Source organism: Limulus polyphemus, unplaced genomic scaffold (genome assembly GCF_000517525.1).
Source record: "Limulus polyphemus unplaced genomic scaffold, Limulus_polyphemus-2.1.2 Scaffold74, whole genome shotgun sequence".
In the NCBI taxonomy this organism is placed as follows: Eukaryota; Metazoa; Arthropoda; class Merostomata; order Xiphosura; family Limulidae; genus Limulus; species Limulus polyphemus.
This window is the reverse complement of record NW_013665684.1, coordinates 552,006-558,897: the sequence shown is the minus strand read 5'-3', so window position 1 is coordinate 558,897 and position 6,892 is coordinate 552,006. Positions and strand designations below refer to the sequence as shown.

Sequence of the window (6,892 nt, the reverse complement as noted above, 5' to 3'; positions counted from 1 at the left end):
CCCGATCTTTATTGATGTAATTTGTAAATATAGTACTAACAATACTAAATATAGTACCACTTTTAACATATAAAAACATTATCGTTTATATCAGCATAATCCGAAAACTTTTCCAGTGCAGTAGTTCCCATAAATACCATCTTTTAGAAGGTGTTCACTTTTTTTCTAAAACCTTTTCAATGAGGTGTGAATACTAGCACAGGAGCGGCAGTTCTACTTTGAAATATAATGACTGATAACCATAGTATACAGTTTAGTCATCGAATTTTGTTTGGGTCTTTTGGGTTTTGATTAATGGTGAATTACCGTCGAGTACAAGTTTTACTTTCATTTTTAATGCATAGTTTTGTTGGATAGTCAATTTTACTTATTTTCATGTTTTTTCTTCATGTGTACTTATATTTTAGAATAACAACACATATACAGATTTTAGAAAACTCAGGGAAATTTATCATTAATCTAAAAGTACACCATAAAAAAGAGACCTGTTTCTTCGAAATGTCTTAATATAATATATATATATATTTAACTTGAAATGTCTTAACATAATATATATATATATATATATATTTACCTGGAAATGTCTTAACATTTCAGTTTAAAAGTTTTCCTTAAAAGTCTTTTGGAGTATCAAGTTTCAACTTTCTAAAAATAATTGCTCTTATATATTAGAATGGTACTGTGAGTAAGTAATTAGCCCTTTAAATGTTAAGTTAAGTCTCTGGATGGCATAACTTTTATGCCTAAAATAAAAAAAACTTTTCAGAAACTCCTTGTGTTTGCATCCTCTTTATAACATTGTAGGAGCGCCATCTAGTATGGAATGAATATAATAAACAGGCTTCACGTTATAAAACAAATAAGAAATAATATATCGTGCTATAAATGAATGCGCAGAGTCTATTATCTCATTTATTGCATAGACAAAACTCTTCTCTATAAACAAGTTCTGAGATACGTACGTTTACGTGAAACTCTATTGTTCACGTTACGGCTGTTGAAACGTTTAAAAAAGCGTTTTTAAAATTATCTAATATCGAACATTTTTATCAATGATTTGTTTAAGTCTGTCTCTATCTAGTTCATTGACATCAGTCATTTGTATAAAATACTAAAAACTTGTATAGAGTGCCTATAAACTTGGCTTTTCTAGTTTTCTGTAAGTGACGAAATATATAATTCCATTCATATATATATATATATAATTTATGGACAAGTAACAAAGAAAAACAAACGTTCAAGTAATGTTTTATTAATATAACACTGAAGAGTCTTCGGGGTTTCTGATGTTCACTAGATACTTATGGCCATGGCACTGTTGATATTTATTCACTGCTTCCTCAGTATAGTCTTCGGTTTTAAGTTGAAAGTTCCAATGACAAGGAAGAATGTAAATACATCTGGGGTGTTCAAAACTAAGAAACGACAGAAAATCGGCATCATCCATTTCTTTCTGTAAATGATACTTCGCTTGAAGTTTGCGAAGTGTTGAACTTTGAATCATGTTTCTGAAATAGTAGTAAAAAATAATAATTTCTTGGTTTGTAAGTTGATCTGTCATACTCTATATATTTATGTAAGAAATATGTAAATTATGTAAATAAAATTATTTATTTATTTTTTAGAAAAAGGTTTGGAGAAATAAATCATGTACGAAAAATAACAACAACAAAAACAAACGACTAAATATAACAAACATATCCAAAAAGTCAGGGTTTTGAACGCATATATTTACGAAACTTTTGCAAAGGTGTTAATTGAATAAGAATGTAGTTTATTCAAAGAGATTTTCAAACAAGAAAAAACTAGAACTATGGTATTAAAAGTTATAATTAGCATATTATATTTGAACGTGTATATTTTAATATCTATGAATCTAAAGCTATAGCTGAAACTGAAAATAACCACGACTTATATAATTATGTTAATACTTGGCATAACATGAAAACAAAAGTTTAGTTCAAAAGATAATGCTTATGCAATTGGTAGATGAAGAATATATTAGGGATAAAGTAAGAGACAGTGAAATAAAAAAAAATGAAGGGGGGTCAGAATGTGATGGACTGTGATTCAGTCCAGGTAGAATGTGTCGCCATTCTTATCCGCTTGTTCCCTTGAAACTGGAGTTCAACACTAGTTCCTATATGCCGTCTAGAAATGGGATGTAGTTGGCTTTTGACAGAGGATCAGAAATGCTCTGTGAGCAGTTTGGATGAAGTTTGAAGGAGTTTGGACACAGCACGGAAACAGCAAAAACATCTAGTTGTTCGTTATATATATTTATAAATATCTTAATTTTACACAAGTCTTACTTGTAAACACCCTGGCTTCTCATTCTTGACAAATGCAACAGCAAAACACCTGTGTTGATTCCTGGATTTCCATTAGGCGGAGGAGCCCCAAGAGGAGATACCGAATGTCTTTGTTTATAAAGTTGCAGCATCTTTGCATACTTTGCTGTTTGTTGATGAACTGCAGCCACCACATGGCTGCTGTTAAAGAACGAAAACACTTCATACAGACGTGTGAGATCTTCTTCAACCTGCAAGTTAAGAAAACCCAGTCTTGAAGTCCTGATTTTAGATATATGTTTGAGTTATGAATATATTTCAGTCTTTCGTTTTTGAATTCATAGCGTTAAATTAGTAGTAATTTTACCAACCTAAGCATGAAAAAAAACACATTTAAATTGTATATGAAGGTCCAAATTTAGTTGGCTCAAAACTTAGGTCTCTTCCGTGAGGACAGCATTTGGTTTACAAATCAAAATTCATTGATCTTTTGTTATTCAGTATACCATTCTTATATAATGTTCACGAATACTTGTATATTAATCTGAGGCAGACAAAAATAATAATAAAAAAATACTAAACTTCTCTGGAGGAGTTAACATTTGGATCACTCTTTATTTACTTTAACGTCTTAAAAATGAGTTGCTGAGTCAATGGACACCGAAGTTATTTTATGCATTACGTTATGTAAGTAATTAACACGGTAAATAATTCTGAGTTTATGTGTTGAAATCAATATACATAGCTTTGGATATATAATATCATACACGAAACACGTGAGGGCAGCACAGTAATAACTTCAATCTACACTATGTAGGGAATATACTGAACGATGTTACCAAAATTAAGTATGTATGTAAGAATTAAGCCTGAGGGTTTGTGACGTTATGATTCGGGGCTCGATCCCTGTGGTGGGCACAGCGCAGACAACCTAAAAACGTTTCAACTTCTAAGCCTAAAGGCTTATAGCGTTACGAAGAACGAGTTTCGATCGCCATGGTGAACACAGAACAAATAGCCCACTGTGGGGTTTTGCGCTTAGCAACTTACTAACAAGCTTTTCAAATTTATTAGCTACATGCTTTACTTTTTCTTACCATTAATTATCAAAGTTCGTGAACTAATGACCTTTCCAATTAATTAGTATAGTTTCAATAGATCTTTATGTATGTTAAAAAACAATAAGTACTATAATAGCAATAATTTTCTGATCAGTAGTGAGCATATAAATATTAACGTAACATATCTTATGTCTACTGCAACAGCCATTGTAAGTATTCAACAAAGCAAATAACATATCTTTTCATCATGTATTTGGTATTTCCATTTACCAACGAAGATACAGGACCTACGACTACGCAAGAATAGCTACAATATGTTGATGAAAGATGCTTGTTCGTCCAAACCAATAGATGTTAACTGACGTGTAGTCCTCTAGTGAGATAGAGGTAAGTGTACGGACTCACAACACTAAAATCCAGGGCTCGAACTCCCTCGGTTGACATAGCAGATAGCCCAATGTGGATTTGCTTTAAAACCAACTGACGTGTATTAAGCACAAAATCGTTACAGCTTATCAGTTAGAAATCTACATCATAATAAATACAAACCGCCGTTGTTTATTAATGAAAGTGAAACATGTACATCCAATAGATAAAGGCATCAAGACTTATTGTTGAAACGAGTACACGCATATATATATATATATATATATTACAACATGAATTCTTTTTGAATATGAACAGTTTTTAATAACCTAAGATAAACACAAATCTATTTGATTTAAATATCACACTTTTTAGTTAGTTAATTTTAAGGAAAGTATCCAATAATCCTAAATTAACTGACAAAGGAAGTTTTTGGTTGACACATCTTATGCTTAACTAAAATTTAGTAATACATATAACTGATCTTACTGTCTATAATCCGAAATTATGCAAACAGGGATAAAGTGAATAAGTAATGGAATTGTACCTGCATGGTCCAGTCCACGTACAATGCTTTATCAAAGTCGAAGAAAGCCAAATGTAACGTTGACAAAGGGATGTGTTCTGCAACTACTTTTGCCACTTCCAAATCCTCGCCTAGTTTATGTAGTTCCTTTGCAATGTCTTCAGTTGTATTTTCCAACGATCGTACATGAATCTGCGAATATTCGTAAGAAGTACCACAGTTTATCGGCCTAGAAATTACTTGCACACGGTTTCAAGCTTGGTGATTTAGGGCAAACAGGTGAAAATTTTCCATTCCTGATGTCTGTAATTTCCATATTCACACTTGCAGGAGCATGATTGAAGTGAATGTATAAAATACGTTCAAAGACCGAAAGTGATTTGTTTGACTTTACAAAAGCTTCTACTTGAAAACAGACACAGAACCGAATAATCAAAGAATTCCATATACAACGTATAGTGATAAAATTAGGCGTTTTCATGAAGCTTATTTACTTTAGTAAAAGAAAAAAGAAAAATGCAATAAACTCAATTTTGTGGAATTATTTAGTTGTTATTCTGCTTCCTTGTCATAGTATGCTTAATATGTTTAGTCTTTAAGTGATTCGAAAAATAGTTTAATTGTATGTAACATAGAAATGGAGTTTAAAGACATCTAATAATTTTGAACAAAGATATAGAATCGTATAATTTTTGTTACAAACCTGTTATGTGAACCATATAATCCAATAAATTATACAAATTAGAGAGTATTTTCTTCTACTATGATTACAGAGCAAGTAATATCTGAAAAGACAAACATGCTACGGTACAGAAACAATTACTTTCTATCTAAACACACTCACTGTACCTGTGTATATATCTTGTAATGAATAAAGAAAACATACAGAAAAATTCACAATAATGAACTGCACGTTTTTTCCTATAGTTTTCCCACTCCTTAAAAAAATCAAAAAATGATTACTATTTGGGTTATCATGAACGTTTATGGTTTGGTTGGAAGTTTGCGCAAAGCTATGCAAGGGCTATATGCGATACCCGTCCCTAATCTAGCAGTGAAAGACTAGAGGGAAGGCCACTAGTTATCATCACCCACCGCCAACTCTTGGGCTACTCTTTTACCAACGAATAGTGGGATTGACCGTCAAATTATAACGTCCCTACGGTTGAAAGGGCGAGCATGTTTGGTAGGACAGGGATTCAAATCCGCGACCCACAGATTGCGAGTCGAGAGCCCTAATCGCTTGGCCATGCTAGGCCCATGAAAGTTTAATTGTAGTATTTGTTTTCCCAATTTCATATTGTTGAATTAATTACTTCACAATATTTTAATGGATTACTAATAGTAATAGCAATGGTAAAAATGGGAAGTGATGAAACAATTTTATCACGTAAAAAATTTAAAAATACAAATTTACAATTCTTTTTTTTCTCTCTCTTTTGGAAACCAGTGGGAAACGAAATAATAATTTGATCTAAGTAAGAGGTTTTTCATCCCGATTTGTAAAAAATCCTTACGTGATAGAAAAAAAAGTGAATATTATTTTTAAAACCTGCGTAGCTGAATTATCGAAAATCCGTTAATAAAACCAAAACAACTTTTAGGAAGTTTATAAACGCAGGCCTGTGTTATTGAAAGACCCCCCCCCCTGTAGCACCACAGGAAGTGTGAAAGCTTATAACGTTAACATTAGATTAGCGTAGATTAGCAGGTTTCAAACAAGGAAGCTAGTTTCTTACCTACATTTTTTCTCGTGGTTTGTATGCTGCAGCTCATGCAAATGATACCCCCTTTTTCAAACATTATTCTGGAAGGAAGAATCAAAACATTTACTTTGTTTGTGGAGCATTGGGTATCTTCCAAGTGAAGAGCCTGTTCCTTGCAGAGCAACATAATATACAAGGCTGTTGTTAGCTCAACAGGTGCAGTGGAGCCAATAACAGGTGGTAAACAATGTTGCTACAGTTTGATAAACTAATGGACCCCAAGTCATGCCTGGCCACTGACTTAGAGGAGTGGAATGAGTGGCTTGCAGTGAAAGGTTTAGTGGTCAACTCAGCTCTCTCAGGGTTGTAGGTCTGAGTATGTGCCTGATAGCTTAAAAAGGCGAGAAATACAACTCTTGGGTGATACAGGAGGTTACCAGAAAACTATTTTGTCTCGTAGTGTATCATAAACTCCTAGTCTCAATGAAATTATTAAGCACCACCTGGTTGTAAAAGATCTTCTCGCCTTTACTGAGACATTTTATGTGGTGATGCAGAATGAAGTGGTAACTTTGAATTGGTCAAAAGAGAGTAAATATCTTGAAGTAGCAGCTGCAGTGGCTTCACCTCAGACAGACTATCCTACCCAGGAATCCACTTCATTTTAAGTATAAGCCTAGCTGAGGGTTAACCAACTATCCACACATCCAAGTGCTTTGATGCACCCATATTGATATTCAATGAATAGCCAGGGCTATCTTGGCCCTAACCCTTCCACAAGTTTTTCTATTAGGATAGCCTTGCCAACCAATGAGGCTATTTCAGGATCACCAATTTATTCCACATTACAGAACTGGTGTTAGAATTGCTTTACTTTACTTTATTACTTTTACTAATCCCTCTCTACAGACCCAGTGTTTGTTGATACTCTGAGCGCTTCAT

The 6,892-nt window shown here is 33.2% G+C and overlaps 1 long non-coding RNA gene across 1 annotated transcript in view; it reads right to left on the bottom strand.

The window, feature by feature from the left end:
* Positions 1-1,138: 1,138 nt before the first annotated feature.
* The window catches only part of LOC111087676, a 28,069-nt gene continuing 22,315 nt past the window's right edge, over positions 1,139-6,892 (bottom strand). The window contains exons 3-4 of the long non-coding RNA XR_002612341.1: positions 3,379-3,383; positions 1,139-1,149 (exon numbers count right to left, since the gene is read on the bottom strand). This is a non-coding gene — a long non-coding RNA (uncharacterized LOC111087676). The remainder of the gene's footprint in view (positions 1,150-3,378; positions 3,384-6,892) is intronic.